Here is a 26006-nt window from a genome sequence, read left to right as displayed (position 1 = left end):
CACGATTAAGCTCCAAAGTGCTCCAAAGTCTCCAGTTAAGCTCCAAACGTACCTATGACCTGAAAAGACTCCAAAAGACTCGAAAGACACTAAAAAGACTCTATAAATAAGACATATACCATGGTTAAAAACCATAAAAACCATGATATATCAAAGCTCTTTACCAAGTGGATCAAATGATGCAATGTTCAAACAAGCAAAGTTTGGCTATGGTGAGGTAATGAGACTAAAATGATCTCATAAGCGCCTGAGTGGGTTCAATGCAGCAAGGGATCTCTCTATGAATGATCAAACTTTGGTAGAATGCTAAAGGTAAAAAGCAACCTATGCATACAAGGGCAATGACTCATCCCACCCCACACTCTACTCAAAGCTTTCTCACTTGCTCAACCTCTCAAGAACCTCACTTTCCACACTCATTTTCCTCTCACTAGGGGACTCACTTTTCATTTTCACACTCAAGTCTTGGAGTTCAAACTTTACATAGCTCTTTTTCAATTTCTTTTGTAACCTCTAGCCTCTTTTTCTTTCTTTTTAAAACATTTGAGCTCTTGGGCTTCTTTTCTTTTCTTTTCACCTTGAGGCTAGACTTTTTCTTTTCAAAACACTAGAGCTCACTTTCTTTGACTCAAAACTTCCAAGACTGATTTCTTTTCTTTTTCTATCCCCTAGTTCTCACCACTTTCCTTTTGTTTCCACTCATCTCTCCTTTTTCCACTCACCAACAAGTATTCCCCGACACTTAGTTCTCGCCAAATCTCTCGGCTCCTTGATGATGGAACTTAACACTCAATGAGACTTGCCCTTGTCGCTCTAAACCTAACACTTTCTGCTAAGTTTGATCCAAGGTGGCCTTTCAATCACACACAAACATTTGGCTTGAAAGAAGGATGGGTTCAGGGTGAGGAAAACTGATCCAGATGTGGACTCAGCTATTTGAGCTAAGGAAGAGGGTGGTAAAAACAGGATTCTAGCTTAAATATGTATATATGTATCCACAAGCTTATTCAAACAATGCATCACAAGATAATTTCAAGTCAAGTTCAAAGTTTTCACTTATTAGAGTTGAGTTCAATTCAAACTTGCTTCTCAGATTCAAATCATTTCAAGCCTTGCAAGCACATAAGTCATTTCACAAGCATATTTAATCTAAATTCTCAGAGTGATGTACTCTCAAGAAAAAAAACTATCATTACTCCCATGCACAATGCAACCTATATGATGAAACTAGACTCAATCCTAAAATGTGAAATGCAACTACATGATCATTTTTTGTGTTAAAATTTTCAGATATTTCAATTTTTTTGGTTTTTTTTTTTATATGCACTAAATGCTATGCATGATTAAATGAGACTCAAAAAGGCAAAAGAAAAAATAAGAACATATAAAACATGATTAGTAAACACAAAGCCTCTCCCCCACACTTAAATAACACAGTCCCTTGTGTTATAAAAGCATGAGAAAGAGGAAAAATCAAACATGAAATGCAAAAGATAAAGAAAAATGTTAAATGCTCATTTACAAGTGTTTGGAGTGATACCTGGTGTGGTTCTTATGCAAAAGGGGAGTGAGTATCTGCACCAGATGAGGCCAGACATCACTGGAGATGGGTTTGGCTTGGCCTGAACTCCCTTGTGCGGCATGGACTTGTCTTGGACCAACTCTCACCCATGTAGGTGTGATTTGCGAACAGGTGTGCTACTTGGATCAGGGGAGAACTGACTCGCACACCCATGTAGGTGTGATTTGCGAACATGTGTGCTACTTGGATCAGGGGAGAACTGACTCGCACACCCATGTAGGTGTGATTTGCGAACAGGTGTGCTAGATGGGACCTGACCTTGTCCAAATCGCACACCCAAGTAGGTGTGATTTGAGAACAGGTGTGCTAGATGGGACCTGACCTTGTCCAACTCGCACACCCAAGTAGCACACCAGGCGGCTCACCAGTTTTCATTTCTTAAGACATTTCTCAGCTTGTTCTCACACTCCTTTTCACTTTGTCATTGGACCACAACATCCCTAAGTTACCTTAGACCTGAAAACACTTCACAAAACCCATCAAAATATCCTAAAACATGAAAAGGAAGAGAAAAAAATAAAAAGATTTATGTACAAGGATAAACTTGGGGTGTCTCCCAAGAGCACTTTGTTTTAAGTCACTAAGTTTGACTTTTCATACTCTTTTCTTAGTGAGTGAGATGAGGAGCTTTGATGCTCCTTGTCTTGTCCATGAATTCAAGCATTAGGTCCCTGTTCATCAGCTCTTGAACACCAGATGACCCTTTGTCTATGAGCTCTTGTGTGAGGATTGCCCTGACTTTTGCAAAAGGTTTTGATCCTCCAATGCCTTTAACCTTGTATTCCACAGCTCCACCATCAAACTTCCATGAAGTGAGAGTTAAGACTTGAGAAGAGGACCCAAGAGTGAATGATTTGGTGCTTGTTGGGTTCTTGTCTTGAGACCCTGAACCATTGCTTTTGTTGCTGCTGACCTTCTTCTCACTTGGTGTAGGAGAAAAAGATTCCAAGCAAGCTTCATCATCGCTAAAGAAATCTCCTTCAAACTCAAGATCAGGTCTTACTAAGGATTCTTTCTTCTTCTCGACAGAGGCAAGGGGTTGAGCTTCTTCTATAGTTCCAATACTCCCCACATACTTCATCTCATAGTGTTTCAACTCATCAGAATCATCAGATATAACCCCACAAAATCCAGCAAGAGGAGGTTTAAGGGGATAAGATACTTCATCATCTACCTTAGAAAGCACCACTCTTTGAGTATCAAAGTCCATCCTTGCTCCTGTGGTGTTCAGAAATGGAGTTCCAAGCAGAAGAGGTAGCTCTTTGGTCTTTTTCATCTTCATGACTAAAAAATCAGTTGGAATAGTGCATTTACCAATCTTCATTGGGTAATCTTCAAGGATTCCATATGGCTTCTTTGAGGATGAATCTCCAAAGGTGATTGACATGGGGTGATGCTTAAGACTCTTGATCCCTAGTCTCTCCACCATGTCTAAAGACATTACACTGATGCTTGATCCAGAATCACACAAAGCATTCTCCACTTTCAAATTTCCAAGAAAGCATGAGATGGAGAACTTTCCTGGGTTGCCTAGCTTGGGAATAGATTTGGGTTTCACCCTTGTTGTACCAGTGCTAGAGACTCCATCAGATGTCCTTCCGTGAACCATTCTCTGATCCTTTCCTTCAGCAATCTCATAATCATTCTTTTTCATATCAAAACAAGCTGCCTCCCCACCTTCTTTCTCAATGTCCTCATTGAGATCACAGAACAGGAACTCAAACTCGTCTATGATGGCGTTCTCATCATATTTTGTCAGGCATTTTTCACTTGAGACATTGCCATGGAGAAGGTCCTCAATTTCTTGGACAGCAGCATGATTCTCATCATTTGAGAGGATTACATTGCAGTATTCTGTTTGATGTGCAACTGATGTCCCTGGTAATGATCTTTGAGCTTGAGAACTGCAGTGACCCTTGTTGTTCTCTAGAGTCTTGACTTTGGAAGCCAAGGTTGAAAGTTGAGTTAGAAGATCAGAATAAGTGCAATCCACCTTGTTGTTAATCTCTGCCATTTTCTTGTTGAAGTCTATGGCACCACTTGCTTGACCTTTGAGGATTTGCTGGAGCAGGTTCTGCACTTCTTGATCCTTATTCTCTGAGTTCTGTTGGAGACTTTGTTGTTGGGGAGAGACAAAACCTTGTTGTTGAGTGTTTTGAAGATAGAAGTTCTGGTTTGGGGGATTCTTGTAGTAGGTAAAGCCCTTTTGGTAACCTTGTTGGCCACCTACAAAGTTCACCTCAGCTGTGATGTCTTCCCTTTGAAATGTGTCTTGAAACACATGATTCACATCTCTAACAAAGTTGGCTGACTGATGAGAAGCTAAGAGAAGTGTGTCTAGCTTCTCATTGAGAGACTTGATGTCTTTCCTTGTCCTTTCCTCTTCAGCACTCACAGCTCCTCTTGAATTCCTTTCAAAGTCTGATCCATAAAGCTCATCACTCTGAGCTACATTCTCCACTAGGGTCATGGCATCATTGACTTCCTTGGTCATGAAATTACCATTTGAAGCTGTGTCCAAGAGAAGTCTGACCTTTGGTAAAGCACCTCTGTAGAAGGTACTTAGCAGCTGACAATCCAAGAATCCATGGTGAGGGCATTGCATGGTATATCCTCTAAATCTTTCCCAAGCCTCACAAAATGATTCATGGTTCTTCTGAATGAAACTTGAGATTTCATTTCTTAACCTTGCTGTTCTTCTGAAATGCTCTTTTGCATTGCTCCCAAGTTGTGACTGATCCTTGAGGTAGAGAATTTTCCCACTGATGAGCTTTGTCTCCTAGAAAAAAAGGGAATAGCCTCAACTTGAAACTGTCCTCACTCACTCCATTCATCTTAGTTAGATCACAAACTCTATCAAAGTTGTCAATGTGATCTAATGGGTCTTCTAATGCCAAGCCATGGAACCTCTTTGATTGCACCATGTTGATCAAGCCAGATTTGATCTCAAAATCGTTTTCAGGTGTAGGAGCTTGAATCCCATATCTCTGACCCTGAGTATTGGCCTCATCACCAGCTCCCACAACTATTCTTGGACGTGGAGGTGGTGGCTCTTCCTGATTCTGGTGGTTTCCATTACCACCATATGAGCCTGTTGCCCTTGATCCATACCAACCTCTCAATGTGCACAGCTATTTCTCTTTGTCTTCTTGCTTGACTTCTGGTGTTCATACACCTGAAAACAAAGACAGCACTTGAAATATAATCAGTAAACAAAAGAAAATGACTTGATCTCAAGAAGATCCAAAGTCCTAATGCTAAAATGAATCTCCAATTGGCAACGGCGCCAAATTGGTAGTAGGAATTTTTCAATCCTTGATCAATTCCTCAACTACTCATGTCATTGTAGCACTTGAGGTATCAATCCAAATGGAGAGATTCTAGACACTAGAATTATGAGGAGCTATCTTAATTCAAGTCTAATAAGCAGATGAGTTGGTAAGAAGGTGATCTATAAACATAAAGCAAACAAGAACAAGCAGTAATTAAGAATTAAACAAGCAAACAAGACAAACAAAACAAAAACTCAAATTCAAATAAAGAGAAAGCTAAACCTCTAGATGTGATCATTGATTAGGGTGCTTTAATTGTGAATTCATGATGCTAAGCAAACAATGCAACACTTGCAATTCTTTAGTCTAGACTTCCAAATAAAATTAATTCATTCTCATGACAAAAATCCCTTTGTTAATTACCAAATCCATAATAATTCCCATTAGATGAATAATCAATCAACAAGCATAAGGTTCCAAGTCTAAAATGGCCAGACAGCCTCTTTGTGCATCAAAATAAGATCTAAGAAAGACTGAATCTTATACAGAAAGATAAAGCAAGCATCACATGATCTCAAATTCCAATTAACTTAGAACTTTAATCTAGATTAATCCTCTCATGAAGGCACTAACCTCTACACTAATCTATTTTCAAACCAAATCATCATTTGTGAAATATGAATCAATGAGCATTAAGAAACAGTTTAATATGTCATTCATGGATTTAACAATCATTCTCATGATGAAAAAGGCATAAACCCTTAAGTTAGCTCATTCAGGCATTTCATCAAACACCTTGTGGGTGGAGAAATGCCTAAGTACTAGATCAAGCTTATAATGAGAGATCTAGCATTAAGAGCAGCTAACTAAGGAAAGGAAATGAGAATCTAGAACCTAAACATCATAAATCAAACATCAAAGCACCCTAATCTACACACCTAGAAGCTTAAAAGTAGACTACTCACTAATCATGATGAACACACCATTTCCTTTGCAAGAGGTGATGTTGATCATGATTAGGAGTTTAGATGAGATGAGTAATTGATAAGAAACAGCTTTGGAATGATCAAATCACTTCAGATATCTCTTAATCAAAACCATTTTTACAATAAAAAGGAAAGAAAACTAGAGAGAAAACTACGTAGAAGATAAGATTTTTAGGGTTTTCTCCAAAAAGCTATATATACTAAGTGTTAATGGACCGGGTCAGCCCAGGACAAACTGGGTACTGACCCGGCTCAGTTGGGTCTGGTGGCTGGTGTGCGACATGGTCAGGTGCTTCCCAAGTCACAGGCCCAAGTCGCACAGCTATAGAAGCAGCCTTGTGCGCCATAAATCCCTTAGTCTCAGCCGCATGCCCAAGTAGATGTGTTTTGCGAGTCTTTGTGCGGTTTAATCCTCTTCCTCTCCAAGTCGCATGACCAAGAGGAAATCTGGGGAAGGTGTGTGTGTGACTTGGTCATCATTACTCCCAGGTCGCAGGCTCTAGTCGGTATAGATTGCGAACGTCCGTGCGGTTTAGTTCCAAGCGTGGCCAGCTCGCATGCCTAAGTCGCACGATTGTGAACTTAGCATTTTTCTTGCTCGAAAGCCTCAGACCTTATCCAGTGATAGCTTACCCGCACTTCTAAACTCGCAGCTCAACTTCTAGGCATTCATCTTCAGGCCTTGCGAGTTAACCAAGTCGCAAGACTATCTCGCAGCATTCAGGGCTCCTCGGACCACTTCGCATTCAGCAGAGAGTAACTTCCAGGATACAGGTCCGAATGGTGTGATTCCAATTTCAGTGGACAGAAGACTCATACATCTTCAACTTTGGTGAAGGAACCTTCGGCGCTTGGGAAGTGGAAGGTTTCCTGGAGGGCTCATCTTCGCAGTGCATTGACACGATCAGAAAGAGGCTTCTAGACATGCGTCCATTCCGGAAACGTTATCTTCTTGCTCATAGCTCCGAATTGAATGATCTCAGACGTTCTGGAAAGTGGACTCAAATATATCGGATCCTGATGAAGGCTCTGTAAACTGAATCGGTCTGGAAGTGCATCGTCCTTCGCATTCTTTGGAGCTCATCGGGTCGGTCCAAAACGGCAGCGAGACAGGCGTGCCTTCTGACAAGCTTAACTCTCTGCTCACGCCTCCAAATCCTATGACTCCACCTGCTCTGGAACCATGATCCAATCTTCTCCAGCTTTTATGAAGCACTTGACAGCTGAATCGGATCGGAAGGTTCCCGGGAAAGGCGATCATTCAAGAGTATCGGATTGCTCCGGAATGGATGCGAGAGAGGTCTGTCTTCCGGTGACCGTATCTTTCAGCTCAGTGCTCCAAATGCCTTGATTCAACCTGTCCTGGGTTTTTGACTCAATTATCTCCAACTTTACTGAAGACCCTGTAAGCTGAATCGGCCGGCAAGATCTTCCGGTGACGCGATTTCGAAAATGTATCTGCACCCGGGATTTTTGGCCGAGAGACTTGACCGCGGTACGTGTTTTTGGCCGAGAGAGCTACCCGCGGAAATGATTTTGGCCGAGAATCTTCGGCCATCAGTACATCATTTTGCCGAGAAACCCAAAATTGCTCCTTTTCACCATTTTTGATAATTTCAACTCCATTTCTTCATCTGAATCACATCCTCTACTCCAAATAAACTCCAAAAGCACCTGTTTAACACTCCAAAACATGCAAAACTCTCTTAGACCTAATGCAATCTTCTAAGTCCTAAAAAAATGCGTAAAGACCTAAAATGCATGCAAATGAGACATGATTTGGACTAGAATATGTACATTAAATGATGCAATTTATGAATATATCAGAGATAACCATCAGAGCCACTGAGGCAATGTCTTTTGGCTGGTAAAGACAATGTCTTTTGGCACATATTTCCAAGGAAATATACACATCGAAGTTTAGGAAAGACAATCTCTAATATAAATTAAAGACAGAATTTTTAAAATATTACAAAATGACCAACTAATCAAAAAAATTGTACAGCGATTGGAAAAAAATATGTAAGAATAGTACATTATACTATTTTCACGATTTTCCCTAAACGATGTACTATTCTAGAGGATTACCACTAAAAATAAAATGCAAATGAGTATAACTTTGTAGAGAAACCTGAAAATTCCTTATAAAATGTAAAGTGTTGTTTGTGTTACCACTTGTATATCTTCACACGATACCCTTCTCACTATTAAACTTGACATCACTGAAATATTAGTAGAAATGATCGTTTTCCTGTAAGTAGAAGAAATTTTTTAGAATCTTCTTTCTGTCAGAATAACAAATATAGTCCAAAAACAAACATAAACTTATCTGAGAAATGAAAATCAGGATAAAAAATATAAACATTTCTACATACAATCACTCACTTCACAGCATTCATTCTAACAAGTCTACTTCAAATTCCCAAGAACCATGTCCAAGTTACTCATTCTCTGCCACCGTTTATATCGGGTTTGACAAGCAACAAAGTGTCATCGCCAACTTCAGGGTTTGACAATAGGTTGTAAGCCCTTTCTCGATCATTACAACTTCACAATAATCTTACCATCAAATAACAGTGTACACAATGGTGGCAATCGTGTCCATACTGTTTCTAACATTTAGACTAACACACTTAACAAATCAATATTATCTCTCAGTTACTATTCAATATGCAACAATTATCAATCACCATTTATGTCTAAGCCCTATGCCAAGCATATGTTACTCGTTAATTAATGCATCTTAGGAATCTACAAACTAATCTTCACCTTGTGTTCACATCGAAAAGTCAAGTTTGAAAAATAGCGTTGCGGTTGAAACACACCCCAAATCTTTTCTCTACTGCTCAGATCTGGTCGGAATCGTCCTCTCCAAACCACCACTTGAAACTGGAAAAGCAGACCTGAAAACAGATGTTCAGATTTGAACAGATTCGACTTCTCTGAAAGAAACAGAAATAACTCCCAAACCACATCTCCAAATCGAGCAAATAAGGATGTTCTAGAAAGCTGAGAGAAACATCTTTACAATGGTACCAAGATTAGCGTCTGTTTTTCCATGGTTCGGCGGTAAATTTCCCTGAAACCTCGGCCTTTGGTTCTGATTCACTTTCACTTTTCCTTCCTCATGCTCCACTACTGGTTCAGAGATTCTCCCGCTGGCGACAATCCAGCAGAGCTCCACTGTAAGATTCTCTCTTCCCATTCTCTTCTCTCTCAATTATTTATATAGAGGTAGTAGGATTAGGGTTTTTTAGTTTTGATATGGGCTTCTAGAATTTATTTTCTTGGGTTTTATGGGTTTAAATTTATAAGGTTTTAGTTTTTATTTTTAATTTAAAAAAAAAACAAAATTAGCCATAAATACATTCTTTAAGATGTCAGATGATGTAAAATAAATGAAAATAACTGAATTCAAATTCGATCTAGAAAAAATTATCATATAGTATTGAAGAAATACTACCAATGAAGGAGAAAAAGAAGTACCACGATCAAAACGGTGCCATCTTGGTGGAAAAAATAATAGACACCATCAAAGCTGGTGGAAAAATAAGAAACATGGATTATGCTTCGAGAATAGAATAATGGAAAAGAACTAGAATATAGTAAAGAAAATATATAAAAAGTAACCATTTTTTTTTTTACAGAAAAAACATAATCCTGATAAGTAAAGTAGTAAACTCTAAATTAAAAAAAAAATCATTTTTTTTTTGGGATTCAGGCTACCATTTTTCAATTTTGGATGTTTGGTTTTCTTTAAAAATTGTGTTCTAAAATAAAAAGATAAAAACGAAAAACAAAGGCAACTTGAAATTTTGAATACGCAAAACCAATTTTATTAAACTCTCTCATACAACGGTAGATGAGTAAGTCTACCATGCTCTCTATCTCCGTTTTCTCTCTAATTTTTTTTTCACAAAGAGAGTGTTTTCATCTTTTGATGTAAAAATTCCGATTAACATCCGATGTCTTCTCGGCCGTGATGAGGCTATTCAAGCTAGCCAGACTTAACCGAGCCACAACTACAAGATGTCGAAGTACCAATGTCCTCACTGAGTTGTAGTTTGTGGATTATAAAGTAGAATCTCAACCTCCTTTATATCAGCTTCATTTTCAGCAATAGAATGGACTTCATTGGAGAAAATGGCATTGCAATACGCCTTTTGGTTTTCTCCAACATTGCTCTTTAGTTTCTCCATGCTTCTACTAGTGAGTGAAGCTTTTTGAGCACTTTGATTCTCCATTTGCTTTATCTCGGTGTGTAAAGTCTCAACCTTTGAAGTCAAGTCAGAGTATGAGCAGTCTACTTTGTTGTGGATCTCTGCCATTTTCTTGCTCAAGTCCATAGCAGCACAAGCTTGACACTGTAGTAGCTGTTGAAGCATGTTCTTCACTTCTTGATCTTTAGCCCCTGAGCTAAACTTTATTGTTGAGGAGCGATAAAGCCTTGTTGTTGGACACATTGAGTGAAGTTCTTCTCGGTGTGATAGACTTGGTTTTGTGGGTTGGCTACATTTCCGCTTCTATAAAAAATTGGGGTGATTCTTATAGTAGTTGTACTCTTTTTGGTAACCTGGTTGGTGATAACACCTGATTTTGACCACTTTTATGGATCACTTTTAATATCTTATGCAGATGTTTCCACTCAGATTTAAAGAATTTTAAGTGATTTCCATGTTTTAAAATCTCAAAAGAGTTTTCAGATTATTTTGACAAAATGAATGCACTTGGGAGCAAAAAGCATAACTTTAGATAAATTCAGACCGTCGGAAGTTTGGTAGCAAACGGAGGTCTTACCACCGTCCGATCATAAAATTTTGACACAAGAGAGTGGAGACAATCAGATCTCCAATACAAGTAGAATCAAAGCAATCCAACGGTTAGATCTCCAGATATGGTCGATACACTGAAGGCAAATCATCACAATCAGAAGCTCACCCGCGTCCAAAACGTCATCCGTCGGGGGTGCGAAATTTTAGCCCGCGGGGAGCTCAATTTCGTGCCTCAGAAGCCCATATTAAAGCCCAAGTCACTCCCGTCATTATTCCTGCAAGCCTTAGCCATTCTCGAGGACTCAAGACACTATATAAACCCCTTTTAAGTCATTTAGAAGGGTGTGCCACATTTCTCACCAGAAATCCTAGAAGAGAGTCACGCCCAGAAGAGGAGCCACCAAGAGGGGCACCATCAGATCTCCTGTTTCAACTTGTTCTTCGTTTATAACCTTTGTCTATTTCAATTCTCTGCAATTCTAAATACTTTTGTGATGTTGAACTCAGCTATGTCTGAGTAATTCCCCAGTTGGGGTTCTAAGGAATTGAGCTTAAACCTGTTTTCTGATAACCCATTCATCTTTGTCAGCCCAAAGATTATATCAAAGTGATCCAGATGATCAAGAGGGTCTATTATAGCTAACCCATGAAATTTGATGCTCTGCACCATGTTTATAAACCCTGCCTTGATCTCAAAACTGTAGTTCTCCACAGCTGGTGCTTGTATTCCCTGGCTATTTGCTTGAGCATTATCAGCATCACCAGCTCCAACCAAGTTTGCAGCTCTTGGTCCTTAGTTGTTTATCATTCCCAGCTCAGAAGTTTGTACCTGAAAGAAAAGAAGAGAAACCAAGTGAGATACAACAGGTAACAAAAGAAAATAAAGGCTTGATCTCAAGAAGATCTGAAATCCTAATGTTGAACTCTAATCCCAATTAATAAGTGGATAACCTAAAACAATCCCTTAGGCATACTCATATCATTGTAATGCTTTAGGTTATCAATCCGAAAGGGATAAGTCTCAAACACTAAGAATACATAGAACTACTTAATCCAAGAAAGCAAGTTCGTTTTTAATTTGCAAACTAGCAACCTAATGATTCAAAATAAAATTAAACAAATAGATAAACTAGGCAAGATAAACAAGATAATTAAAGAAATCAAGCAATTTAAACAAGATTAACAATGATAAAGGTAGTGATCAATCTATGATGAACTCACAATCAATCAATTTTTTTTAGCCTAGGACACTTAAACAAGACTAATCCACTCTCATGAAACTAATCATTTTGCTAAATACCATTAATCAAGATCAAACTCTCATTTGTGAAAAATGTAATTACAAGAATTAAACATAAGTTCCACTCTCCATGATAATTCTTAAACATCTATTCTCATAGGTTAAGCAAGTAAAATCTCTTATATAGTTTTTTGGGAAATTTTATCAAACACCTTGTGGGTATGAAATTCCCTCTGTTCTACATAGCTTTCTCAACACTAATCTAGCATCAGTATTACTAGATAAGAAAGGAAAATAACTAATCTAGCCCTATATGTCATAGATCAATCAAAGAAACCCATAATCTATCTCACAAAATGAGCATAAAGACAAACTCACTAAAAAACCCATAAATCTCAAGAAAAAGTGGATGTTAATCATGATTATGGAATAGATAAACAAAAAAAAAAGATAGATTAAAGACAAAAAGATTCAAACTTGCATTAAAATTGTAAAAATATCTGTGAAAAAGCTTAGAAATTCAAAAAAGAGATGATCCTCTAAAACTAGGTGTGTGGGATATTTATATGAGCGATCCACGTTTTAGAGTCTGGTGGCTGGTACCAGACTATAGTAATCTAGTGTTGAGGAGTCCAATGTTGGGTTGTGTGTCTTGAAGCTTTTACACCAGGCAGAGGAAGTCTGGTGGATGCACCTGGTGTTTTCTCGGGGTTTGAAGCTTCCAACACCTGATTGGCGAGTCCGGTACTGGGTGCTATAAGGCAAGGTGTTGGTGACTTGGTCCCTGATGCTAGACATGGGTGTTCCGGTGTAGCAGTCCAATATTTTCCTGGTGTATGCTTGTTTGGCTCTAGGTAGATAGGTACTCGCTAGATTTGCTGTTTTTCTTGAACCACTAGGAATGACTCGAAACCACCTCCAGACGAAAGCTAACTAAATTATCTACAACTTTCATGAAAACCTTCGAAGCTAAATCTGAATGGAAGATCTTGTCCGGGCCAATCTTTTAGGTTCTTTGGGTTGTTTCGTCTCTAAGCTCCAACAACGGATGTTGGAGTCCGGCATTGATGTCTGGTAAAATTGCGGCCTAGATACCTTCTTCTACACTGGTCACAGCTTAAAGGAAGACTAGACCAGGGTGGCGGGCCAGCGTTGTGGCCCAGCTTCAAACTTCTTCAAAACTTCTTCTTTGGTCCATTCTCCAAGTGTCTATGGCTCCATAGTCTCCAAACATCTCCAAATGTATCTAAAAGGACATGAAATGCACAAAGAGTCTCTAGGACTCTTCGAAAACACGCTAAACCATATATGAATGCAAAATATAAAGAAAAATTATAAGAAGACAAGGTAAAGACAAAAACTAAAATAAGGGCTAATATGGGATAAAATATATGTATATTAAATTAGAATAGGACTTTGTGAAAGTTGACAAACTTGATATTACCGCTAATTTATCTGCTAAGATACAAACATTTGGGGGATGTTTCTTGTCTGTAAGTGTCTAGTTTACAGCAAAACATTCAGTAAGTGTCTTGTCTGTAAGACAAAAGAACAACTAATTGTGTGCTAATTTAAATAGACACAATAAAAAAAAGTTCTAATTGAAATTATATTAATATATACTCATAGTTTTTACTAATATTCACAACATGATAATGTAACTTTTATAACAATTTACTTTTTTTTTGTTAAAAAGTAAATTTTGGTATCGTTTAAAGTTACAGAAATCACATAATCATGAAATTTTTCATCAAAACTTAAGCCAATCCAAATCATTTTCGTTAGTGTTTGCTTAATATATATTTCATTAAAAATAATGTATACAAATATTACTTGGCACGCAATGTCGATTAGAACGTACATTTTCCATAGCACAGGTTAGAAATATGGTATAAGAATATCAGAACAACTCAACAAAATATTATCTTTATGATAGAAGAGATGATCGATAAGGATGCATCACTCTGTGTTAGGATGAAAGTTATGAGCAGCTCCTACTATTCCCAGAAACATCGGGCATTTAGGATAGAAGAGCGAATCACGAACATTTTTCAAGTTGACCCAAATCGACATCGAGGAGAGATCGTGTTTCAAATTTTCCAACCACTAGTGGAATATCTGAAATATGCCAGAAGGGCCGACACATAACTCGTAATCTAATTTGTGAGTGCTATCTGCAACTGCTTAAGGATTTTTGGCTCCTGCCATACCATCAACCACAAAAACTCACACTTTACCAGAGAAAGTCAAGGACCAAGGGGATTTGTGAGAGGGGTTGGAGTTTTTTAGGAGACGTGATGGGAGATAAAGAAGGCATCTTGGTGGCTTGGGAGGTACGAAAAAGAAAAGTTTAAGAGAGGAAAATCCCTAGAGCGACTAGGGCTTTTGGATGTGCTTAAAAGTTGAAATAGATTGCCTAGACCAAGTAAGGTGATGATGCAAGCTGCTGGTTTTCTCCTTTCATTGTGATTTTTCGTGGTTTTTGTCTATTAATGTTTTGGATTTTGGCAGAGCTTGTTCACTCCCATCAGGCTTGAAATTTTACTGTTGTTTTGGGTGTTTCTTCTTCAGTGCTTATTTCAGATATAGCTGATTTCATTCTTATCAATCAAAAGCAGTCTTTAAAATTGGGTGTTTCTCTGCTTCAAGAATTGAGTCTTGAGTTTTAATTTGTTATAGTCTTAATTTGTTGGAGTGTTACTTCAAATCTTAGATCTGTTTTGTTAGTTACAAGTATTGAGTTTTGTCTTTATCATTATGGGTCTCTAGCGTTTAGATCCTTGAATAATCTGTCTACTTTATTAATTTTAGGATTTTTTTTTATCAAAATAGTCTAAATAAATCAGATATAAAGCTGCTTCATCGAAATTCAAATCTTTTTTTTATTTATAAATTAGGAAAATGCCAAAAAAAAAACTGAAATCATAGCTTTCAGCAAAAAAAAAACCCAACTATTTGATGTTCAAAATATTCCTTAAACTGTCGTTGATTACTCAGAAAAAAAACATCCAACTTTTATTGCACCATTTTATTTTTAATGTTAGTCAATGATAATTGTTGACTAAAATCAGGCTTAAAATGGCTTTGTCAATAAAAATTGGATATTTGTTTGGTAAATAAAAAATTCAAAAAAGTTTTTAGCAAAACAAAAATTAATTTTTACAAAATTTTAGATTAAAACAGTTAGAATGATATGTCAAATCTTAGAAAATTATACAACTTGTTTTCTTCAATGAAAATTATATATCCTCGGTATTTCACCTAAAATATATTTTAAATTATTTTCTTAAATAAAGTAGTAGTATCAGTTATTTATCTATAACATTTTTGAAAATTAATTCATAATTTTTTTGTTAATCGTTATAAGTTTTAGTAACATTTTCTTTGAGTGATCTAATATTTTAAATTTTAAATTAAATTGTAGTATTTATTTCAAAAAACAATTATGAATCGTATTTGAGTTATTTTTCTGAGAAATTGATATTTTTTTTAAAAGCTACTTTTCTTTTTATTCTATGGTAAATTTTCTATTAAAAAGTTTAAATTATTTTTAGGTGATAAATAAAAAATTGATTTTATTCTTTTTTCTCTTTAAAACTAATGAATTAATTTTATTAATTGTGAATATTTTATCATCTACAGTACTTTTCACTACTTTAATCCAAAAGTTTGAAAAATATCAAATGTTTTATTTACCAAAAAAATACCCAAATTTTTGTATACAAAAATAATCTTAAACTTTTTATTAACAAAAAAAAAACTCAACTTTTTATTTATCAAACCTTGTAGTCATAATATTCGTTAACAAATATAGTTGACCAATGTTGGATCTAAAATGGTTTGGTCAAAAAAATAGTTGAAGATTAAACAGATTATTAATCGATAAAAATTGAAGATTTTTATTTTGTAAACAATTGAAGATTTATTTTATCCATCGAATAATTGGTCAGCTAGATACAGGTGTAGTGAAATACGTCGTTAATTTTCAAAGAAACTATAATTTTATCAATCATTTCTTCTCAATTTTTGGTATTTTAGATATCAAAATATTCAAACCATTTAAACAAACCAGGCTACGCACTCTGACACTGCTAGATATTTTTTATCAATGATCTTTGAATTTTAATATATAAGTATTACAAATTAGAAAAATATTAATTGAAAATATTTTTGCCCGAAGAAGAATAGAAAGGATAATCATGAACATTTGAATTCTTATATCCAAAAGTTTGGAAAAAACAATTTGGATAGAAAAATACCAATTATTTTATTTACCAAAAAATACCCAAATTTTTGTTAACATAAATAATCTTCAACTTTTTATTTACAAAAAAGTCTCAACTTTTTATTTATCAAACCTTGTAGTCATAATATTAATTAACAAATGTAGTTGACCAATGTTGGGTGTAAAACAACTTGGTCAAAAAAAGTTGAAAATTAAATAGATTAGTCAATAAAAATTAACGATTTATTTTATCCAGTGTTCAAAAAATCGGCCTAGTTGGCGACTAGACGGCTAGTCGGGGTTAGCCCACTCGATTTTCATAAAATCAGTGAAGTAAATCCGGTTTAGTAAAAAAATCGGACCAAGTCGGAAAAAATCGGAAAAATCGGACCAAATCGATAAAATCGGCCAAGTCAGAGTAATTATTTTTATCATTTTTTCAGTCAATTTTAACAGTTTTGATAGTAAACCAACATCAGTTTACAGAAAAGAGGAAAAAAATTTTTGAAACGTGAATTAGAGTTAATAACTTAGTATAATCATCCTCGTTCTTCTCTGAACTCTACAAGTTTGTTTAATCTTCTCTTTATCTAGCTGTATATATTATATAACTATATTGTATTCTCTTAATGTATCTTTTCATCTTTGTTTATTTTGTTTGTGCTCTATTTTAAGTTTCAACTTTCAATTTTAACGATGAGTGCAGAAGAGATATCGATTCCGACGATGAAAATGATATAGCTATTGATTTTGAAGTTGAGTCTGAAAATGAGCAGGTGATGGATATGGATGTATTTGAAGAATAAGTCAGATAGATTTCTCTTTGCTTGACATTTTTAAAGTTTTTAGATTAAAACTAATTTTAGTTTGAAGAATTTGATGATTTTTAGTTTGATTTCTTTGTTGAACTTTATTCTATAATTTTATTTATTAATTTTTTTTACTTTTTTATTCAAACATAAATTTGATAAAATAATTTTTAAGAAAACAATTAAAACTTTTTAAAAATACGATATATAGATAAAAATTTATAAAAATTAACAAAAATTTTGCTAACCCCTAGGCTTTGCCTAGTCTCCTACTAATCCGCCTAGATGCTAGTCTCCTACTAATCCGCCTAGATGCTAGTCTCCTACTAATCCGCCTAGATGCTAGTCTCCTATCACCCGCTTAGCCACCGCCTAGCGATTTTTTGAACATTGATTTTATCCATCGAATAATTGGTCAGGTAACAAGTGTAGTGAAATAAGTCGTTAATTTTCAAAGAAACTATAATTTTATCAATCATTTCTTTTTGATTTTTGGTATTTTGGATACCAAAAGATTCAATCTATTTAAACGAAACTAGGTTACGTACTCTGACACTGCTAGATTTTCTACATAGATGATCTTTTAATTTGAATATAGAAGTTGTACAAATTAGAAAATATTAATCCCGTAGAAAAACAAAAAGGATAATCATGGACATTTGAGTTCTTATATCCAAAAGTTTGGAAAAACAAATTTTGGGTAGAAAAAATATAAATTCTTTTATTTAACAAAAAAATGCCCAAAGTTTTGTTTACAAAAACAATTTTATTTACAAAAAAATCTCAACCTTTTATTTATCAAATCTTGTAATCATAATATTAGTTAATTAATATAATATAGTTGACCAATGTTAGGTCCAAAACGGCTTGGTCAAAACAAAATTGAAGATTAAACAGACTAGTAAAAAAAGATTGAAGTTTTATTTTATCCATCGAATAATTGGTCAGTTAGATACAGATGTAGTGAAACACATCATTACTTTTCAAAGAAACTATAATTTTATCAATCATTTATTTTTGATTTTTGGTATTTTGGATATCAAAAGATTCAATCCATTTAAACCAAACCAGGCTACGCACTCTGACACTGCTAGATTTTCTACAATCTTTGAATTTGAATATATAAGTAGTATAAATTTGAAAAATATTAATCGAGAATATTTTTGCGAGAAGTAGAACAAAAAGGATAATCATGGACATTTGAGTTCTTATATCCTCAGAAGATCTAAGAATATAGAGGTTTTAAATTTGAAATATTGAAGAACTGTTTCATGAGTGAAACATATCTCTCCAAGATTCGTGAAGAGAAAAGATATATTTTTTATAAAAAAAAACCTATGACATAAAATCTTAAGGAGGAAAAGAAGCATGTTCTTAAATCACTAAGTATCAAGATCTTGGAAACTTGAGTTACTAGAAGAATGTAGGAGTGAATTACCTGTGTTCAAGAGAAACATCTGCAAAGATTACAGCTATCATCAAGGCCTTCATCCAGCTAAGAAGTAATCAGAAGAGTTAGCAAGCAGTCTCATACGCTTGATGAGGAAAACATTATAATAGTAACTAAGAAGAACTTTCTCACTTTCTCAGCAGAAGAGTTAGCAAGCCTTTGGAACAGATTTCCAAAATCCTTCACTATTTGACAAACGATTATTTTTCACAACAGCTTCGAACCTTTGCCCTTCTTTGGTCGTCCATGATTTTGATCTGACTTCACCCATTTGATCAAACTTCCAAGTATAGAAAGCACGGTCAATGTCTTTTTCTAGAACCTCTCGTGCTTCTTCTATATGTTGTTTTATGCAATTGGTTGATCTTGGAGAAGCACAAGAACAAGAATCTGATCTTCCTTCACCGACTTTTTTGTAATGAAATTTCTTCTTTAGGCTATATGTCGGCCACACACCAGTACCCAACCATCTAAGAGTGTCTCCAGGACTACCATAAAATTTGCCCTCCTTTGTAAGGGCAATCCAAACCGGAATTTCAGCCTGGAAACCAGGACCAGTGGGAATAAATGGTCTGGTTTCGCTTGAGTCAGGGGCAACATCTTTGAGAGTTTTCACACTAACTTCTTTATGGGCTACATCTTTGAGAGTCTTCAGACTAACATCTTTACAATTTGGTGAATTTGAAGCATGCACCGTTTGTCGTGAAGATAAGCAATGATGTGAGGATGGAACACAAGATTTCAGTTTTCGGCATTTTTTCCCAAAGCTTGAATCAATCTTATTCTCTAAAGACTTTGCAGGAGCTGTAGAGACGGCATCATCGCACCAAAGCTGTTCTCGTGTCCTTTTACCCTAGCAAGAGATAGAGATAACCATCAGAGCCACTGAGGCAATGTCTTTTCCAAGGAAATATACACATCGAAGCTTAGGAAAGACAATCTCTAATATAAATCAAAGAGAGAATTTTAAAAATAGTACAAAATGACCAACTAATAAAAAAATTGTACAGCGTTTGGAAAAAAAATATGTAAGAATAGTACATTATATTATTTTCACGATTTTCCCAAAATGATGTACTATTCTAGAGGATTACCACTAAAAATAAAATGCAAATGAGTATAACTTTGTAGAGAAAATGTAAAGTGTTGTTTGTGTTACCACTTGTATATCTTCACACGATACCCTTCTCACTATTAAACTTGACATCACTGAAATATTAGTAGAAATGATCGTTTTCCTGTAAGTAGAAGAATTTTTTTAGAATCTTCTTTCTGTCAGAATAACAAATATAGTCCAAAAACAAACATAAACTTATCTGAGAAATGAAAATCAGGATAAAAAAGATAAACATTTCTACATACAAATCTCTCACTTCACAGCATTCATTCTAACAAGTCTACTTCAAATTCCTAAGAACCATGTCCAAGTTACTCATTCTCTGCCACCGTTTATATCGGGTTTGACAAGCAACAAAGTGTCATCGCCAACTTCAGGGTTTGACAATAGGTTGTAAGCCCTTTCTCGATCATTACAACTTCACAATAATCTTACCATCAAATAACAGTGTACACAATGGTGGCAATCGTGTCCATACTGTTTCTAACATTTAGACTAACACACTTAACAAATCAATATTATCTCTCAGTTACTATTCAATATGCAACAATTATCAATCACCATTTATGTCTAAGCCCTATGCCAAGCATATGTTACTCGTTAATTAATGCATCTTAGGAATCTACAAACTAATCTTCACCTTGTGTTCACATCGAAAAGTCAAGTTTGAAAAATAGCGTTGCGGTTGAAACACACCCCAAATCTTTTCTCTACTGCTCAGATCTGGTCGGAATCGTCCTCTCCAAACCACCACTTGAAACTGGAAAAGCAGACCTGAAAACAGATGTTCAGATTTGAACAGATTCGACTTCTCTGAAAGAAACAGAAATAACTCCCAAACCACATCTCCAAATCGAGCAAATAAGGATGTTCTTGAAAGCTGAGAGAAACATCTTTCCAATGGTACCAAGATTAGCGTCTGTTTCTCTATGGTTCGACGGTAAATTTCCCTGAAACTTCGGCCTTCGGTTCTGATTCCCTCTCACTTTTCCTTCCTCATGCTCTACTACTGGTTCAGAGATTCTCCCGCTGGCGACAATCCAGTAAAGCTTCACTGTAATATTCTCTCTTTCCATTCTCTTCTCTCTCAATTATTTATATAGAGCTAGTAGGATTAGGGTTTTTTAGTTTTGATATAGGCCTTCTAAAATTTATTTTCTTGGGTTTTATGGATTTAAATTTATAAGATTATAGTTTTGAGTTTTTAATTTAAAAAATAAAATAAAATTAGCCATAAATTCATTCTTTAAAAAGTCAGATGACATAAAATTAAAAGAAAATATCTGAATTCAAATTCGATCTAGAAAAAATTGTCATATAGTACTAAAGAAATACTACAAATGAAAGAGAAAAAGAAGTACCACGATCAAAACGGTGTCATTTTGGTGGCAAAAATAATAGACACCAATAAAGCAGGTGAAAAAAGAAGAAACATGGATTATGCTTCAAGAATAGATTAAAAGAAAAAATCTAGAATATAATAAAGAAAATATATAAAAGTAACTAATTTTTTTTTTCTTTTTACGTAAAAAAACATAATCCTGATAAGTAAAGTAGTAAACTATAAATTCAAAAAAAAAAAATCATTTTATTCAATTTGGGATTTAGATTACCATTTTTCAATTTTGGATGTTTGGTTTTATTTAAAAATTGTGTTTTAAAATAAAAAGAAAAAACGAAAAACAAAGGCAACTTGAAATTTTGAATACGCAAAACCCATTAAATTAAACTACTCTCATACAACGGTAGATGAGTAAGTCTACCATACTCTCTATCTCCGTTTTCTCTCTAAAATGTTTTTTCACAAAGAGAGAGTGTTTTCTTCTTTTGATGTAAAAATTCAGATTAACATCCGATGTTTTTCCGGCCGTGATGACATTCAAGCTAGCCAGATTTAACCGAGCCACAACTACAAGATGTTGAAGTACCAACTATTCATGAAGGCCCAATAACAAGACCAAGAGCCAAGATCCTCCAAAACAAGTACAACCAAAGCGCAAGCAATGTCTCAAGTGGATCAAGTCAGGTCGAGAGAAGACCATGAGCTAAAGAAGCCGTATAGTGAAGCCCATCAACAACAAGCTTGGACCGGGTTACTTGAAGAATGTCAAAGGATAGAAAACAGCCATCAAGATGTCTGACCCTTTTTACCAAATCAAGCCCAAGTCTACATACTGACTATCTCACCAATGCACCAAGACACTTAAGAGGAAAGATTCAAAGCTTAGTCAAAGACACACTAGTCTCAGCCACCAAATAAGGTAAGTGTTCAATCAGTTTTTATTTCTTTGACTAACGAGTTCTTGTCTTTGATTCCTAGCATAGACAATTAGTTTAGTAGTATTTTCTTTCCTTTTTTATTTCCCATTAATGTTGCATTTTCAAGTTACAGGTCTTGTTGTTTTGAGTCTTTACTTTAAAAAGTCGTGTTGTTTTGAGTCTTTTTATTTCTTTGAGTCAAAGCTGCTAGGACTAGTATATAAGGTCTCATTACAGCCTTGTAATTTTTCACCTTTGATATTAATAAAACGAGAATTTTCTTACTTAAGTTTTTTGGGCAAAACTTGTTCTTCTTTTCTCTAGTTGAGACCAGTACCTCCTAGAGCCGACAATCTATCTTGTATCACAAGTATTTTCACAACTTGTGTGGTGCACTTCGATCCCCCATCCATTTATTTCCTTTCCATCAACTGATTCCTTGGTTAGAGTTGCTCCTTAGCCATCTACCAGGCTTTGCTTCCGAGATTCTACAAGCCCTTGACAGCCTGATGCTTGTATCAGGCCGGAGTTAATAATTCTGACTTTCGGATTTCATTTCCGACTGTGTTCGGTTTTTCTCTAGTTAGTTTAGTTTAGTTTGTATCAATCCTTTTGCAACTCTTTCATCTTCTTATATCGGAGGAGATAAAATCTATGTGTTGCTCGGAGACTCTGCTTTCGCCGATCTGCTCGATTCCTAGTATCAGGAGAGTGAATTCCTTCATACCCCCTATTGGGGCCTAAAACGGCTTTGGATGAAGGTTTCTTCGCGTGCAAAAGAATCGTGTTTATGAAGATCATTGGTGGGTTTTGAACGGAACAGGAGAGCAAAGTTCTGCGACTACTCTAATCTCTAGACTTGCCATGACTTCTCGTACTTCAAAAATTGAATAGCTTGCGAGTCTTTGTTCTAAACACTCGGTAATTTACGTAGAAGGATGTGTGGTGGTGTGGCCGTGAATCAAGCGACTGCCTTTGCTGGATATTGTTGCCGGAGGATAATGGATTTCCCAGATTCCGGTGAAGCTTACCGTGCTTGAGTCGGTTGCGTTTCCAACCCAACTCTTTTGCAAACTCGTTTTATACACGTGTCTCTTTATTGCCTTGCTTGTAACACGCAGTTCTCTTTATGGGCTTAAATTTGTATCTGTTGGACTTAACTCCACAACTTGTAATTTCCTTGGGCTTATAGTGCAAAAGTCAACAAAAAAAAAACCACTCTCATACGTCATACATCTAAAAATGAGGACACACAAAATTTATATATTTTGGGGGGCATGTACCAAATGCTTTATCCCAAAAGGCTAGATGGTACATGTGTTACTATGAAAGACTATAGGTCGGTCGCATGTTGCAATATGGTTTACAAGGTTATATCAAAGATTCTCGCAAATAGGTTAAGGGCAACTCTACCTGATTTTATCGAACAAATCAAAGTGCTTTTATAAATGGGAGACTGCTTCTGGATAATGTTCTTCTCGCCACAGAGCTTATGAAGGATTATCACAAGGATTCCATCGCCCTCGTAACACCATCAAGTTTGAAATATCAAAGGCTTTTCACACAGTCCAATGGAGCTTTATCCCTGGGATTTTATGGGTGTTAGGCTTTCCTGAGCTTTTTATTCACTGGATTTATCAATGTATCTCTACTGCTCATTTTTTTTGTTATTGTCAATGGAGAGCCGGAGGGATTTTTCCATAGCACAAGGGGTATTCGACAAGGATTTTCTTTATCACCGTATTTATTTGTCATTGTCTAAAATGCATTATCCAGACTCCAGAACCCCGCTGTGGAGAGTGGCAGAATTGGCTGCCATCCTTGGTGCAATCAGGTTCGGGTTACTCATCTCACATTTGCCGACGATATCCTTGTATTCACAGATGGATCTTCGTCCTCTATTCGGGAAATGTTTACGATATTCGTCAAGTTCTCGAGAATATCAAGCCTATATATAATTGTAACAAAATTAACAAGTATTGTATACCACAGCAGCAGAACTTGGTATACCAGTGGAATCCCTCTCAATTCGGTATCTAGGTCTCCCTTTAACCACGAAGATGATGACAAAGCAGAATTATGCTCCACTAGTCAATAATTCGAACGAAAATGCTCTCTTGGATATGCAAACATCTTTCATATGTGGGCCGGCTACAGCTTATTGCCTATGTTATCATAAGCACTGCCAATTTTTGGTGCTCCGCGTTTCCTCTCCCGATGTGTTGTTTAGATGAAATTGAACATCTCTGTGGAGCTTTTCTCTGGTCTGGCAACCCGAATAACTCTACAGGTGCAAAGGTTGAACAAATATAGAACCGGAATGGATGGTTTTATCTCTTACCGGTTCTTCCTCCCAAGTTGAGACCCATCATTCAGATCTGGGTGGATCTTTGCATACCAAAAGCAGAGGGCGGTTTGGGCATCCGATGGTTACGTGATGTCTCCCGGGTTTTCGATCTGAGCTTGATCTAGCGCTCACTCTCTGTCTCGAGTTCTCTTTGGGTGCTTTTAACGAAGCACAACCTGGTCTGAAACACAAGTTTTTGGACAGCACCAGATAGCACTATGGGGTCTTAGATTTGGAGAAAACTCATAAAACTAAGAGATAAAGCTTCTACATTCCTCTAGTGTGTGGCTCGGGACGGAGCCTCAATATAATTTTGGCACGACAGGTGGTTACCTATGGGCCAGTTCTCTGACATAATGGGCTCATATTCGACGAACACTGATCCGCCAGCTTGCTAATATTTGAACTCAACCACTCCCTCGTGATGACAATGGTCCCGACTGCTATCTTTGGAGACATGACCCATAATGTATTATGAAAGCTTTTCTTCATCTCGCACTTGGAACCAGATCCGTATGCACTATCCTATGATACAATGGTGGAAGCTCCTATGGTTCAATCATGGCATCCCCCGATGTTAGATTTATCACCTGGTTGGCCATGCATAATCAGGTCTTGACAGGAGACCGTATGCACCGCTCAGAAGTAGAGCAAGCCTGTGTGCTATGTGGTAAACGAGACAAAACGTGGGATCATATCCCCCTTTGCATGCCCGTATTCATTCACCGTCTAGTCTGACGTACTGGGGAGACTTCTGGGAAACCATCTTAACCCTGAATGAACGGAAACTATTCGATCTCTTGTTGCTTACCAAGGTATCCACCTTGACATGATTCTGATTCAGCTAGTTTTCAGGTGACAGTCTATTCGATATGGAGAGAGCAAAATACTCGCATACACCACTCTGGATACAACTCAATGCCATAACTTGCTAAGCACATTGACAAAGTCATGCAAAATCGAATTACCTCTTTACATTATGAAACCAACCGAGGCTTCATCAGCTCCCTGCAATGTTGGTTCGAAATGACATCTCTCTGAAGTCAACTTTTGTATTTAAGCTTGTAGAGTCTCTTTTCTCAAAAGCCATTTGCTGGATTTGCAGTATCATTTGATTCTTTTATAGAAAACTTGACTTCAGAGAGATGTCATTTCGAACCAACATTGCATGAGCTGATGAGAAAAGAGCCAGAACGCTTCGATTGAAGAGATTTAGAGCTGTGAGCTGCGAGATAACGCAAACAGAGAAAGCACAGGTCTAGAAGCCAATCCGGACCAGTGCAATGCGCCTTAAAGATCAACTTACCAGAAAGCCTTGCCGACCTCAGATGGAGTTAGGTTCTTCACCAAAGTTCGAGCCGTTTGAATCATCTATCCTGTAGACTTAGTCTTGATTCATTTGGGTCACTGAGATGAGAGTTACTGCGAGCAGAAGACGAACATCAATAGAGTTTGATCTTGAACTTGCCTAAGTGTTACAGCTGGCCTCGGTCTAACCCCTCGCCTTCAATACCCCGAGGCCCTCCTGTACATCCTTGGCATGATTACACCGAGGCACATGTCACACGCAACAAATATGCAAGACCTCGCCATGACCCCTCAACATATCTTTGTATCAAGCCCTTTTTGCTAAGGTTTGGTTCAAAACCTCGGCCTGACCCCTCGGTAGTGCACATGCCGAGGCCTCCAGTCATGAACCCAGGTTTCAAACAAGCTTGCTTCACGATCAAAGACCTTACCAATATCAAAGCCTATGTTCAAGCATATTCTTGGTGAGTTCTTCATACTTCATCCCAGATTCAAGACCCCTCGGTGTGGCCTCGGTGTGGGACTAAAGCTTACCAGCTGCAAAATGCAGAGATGAGGATGAAGACGGTGCTGGATATCTGCAGCAGAAACCAAATAAGAGGTGAATAGATGAAAAGGGACAGAAGAAATGCAAGACCT

General features: G+C 36.6%; 1 protein-coding gene and 1 non-coding gene across 10 annotated transcripts in view; one reads left to right on the top strand and one right to left on the bottom strand.

Annotated features, from left to right (window-relative positions):
• The window catches only part of LOC18025604, a 33110-nt gene extending 12587 nt beyond the window's left edge, over window positions 1-20523 (bottom strand). The window contains exons 1-9 of one of the 9 annotated variants that reach the window (XR_002900895.1): window positions 20361-20523; window positions 20094-20227; window positions 19496-19574; window positions 18469-19189; window positions 18325-18381; window positions 8869-11441; window positions 8610-8743; window positions 8013-8091; window positions 6130-7514 (exon numbers count right to left, since the gene is read on the bottom strand). The gene's annotated coding sequence lies outside the window, so the exon portion shown is untranslated. Of the gene's footprint in view, window positions 1-6129; window positions 7515-8012; window positions 8092-8609; window positions 11442-18324; window positions 18382-18468; window positions 19190-19495; window positions 19575-20093; window positions 20228-20360 lie in introns of those variants that run through there. The other 8 variants (XM_024160252.1, XM_024160251.1, XM_024160253.1 and 5 more) reach the window with 8 other exon arrangements.
• On the top strand, window positions 4165-4271 carry LOC112089417. The gene has a single exon (XR_002901055.1). It is a non-coding gene; the product is annotated as a small nucleolar RNA R71 (small nucleolar RNA).
• Window positions 20524-26006: the final 5483 nt, after the last annotated feature.

The sequence above is a fragment of the Eutrema salsugineum genome, unplaced genomic scaffold, assembly GCF_000478725.1.
Source record: "Eutrema salsugineum unplaced genomic scaffold, Eutsalg1_0 scaffold_12, whole genome shotgun sequence".
Classification (NCBI taxonomy): Eukaryota; Viridiplantae; Streptophyta; class Magnoliopsida; order Brassicales; family Brassicaceae; genus Eutrema; species Eutrema salsugineum.
The sequence above is the reverse complement of the archived record's forward strand: the minus strand, read 5'-3'. Positions and strand labels throughout refer to the sequence as shown.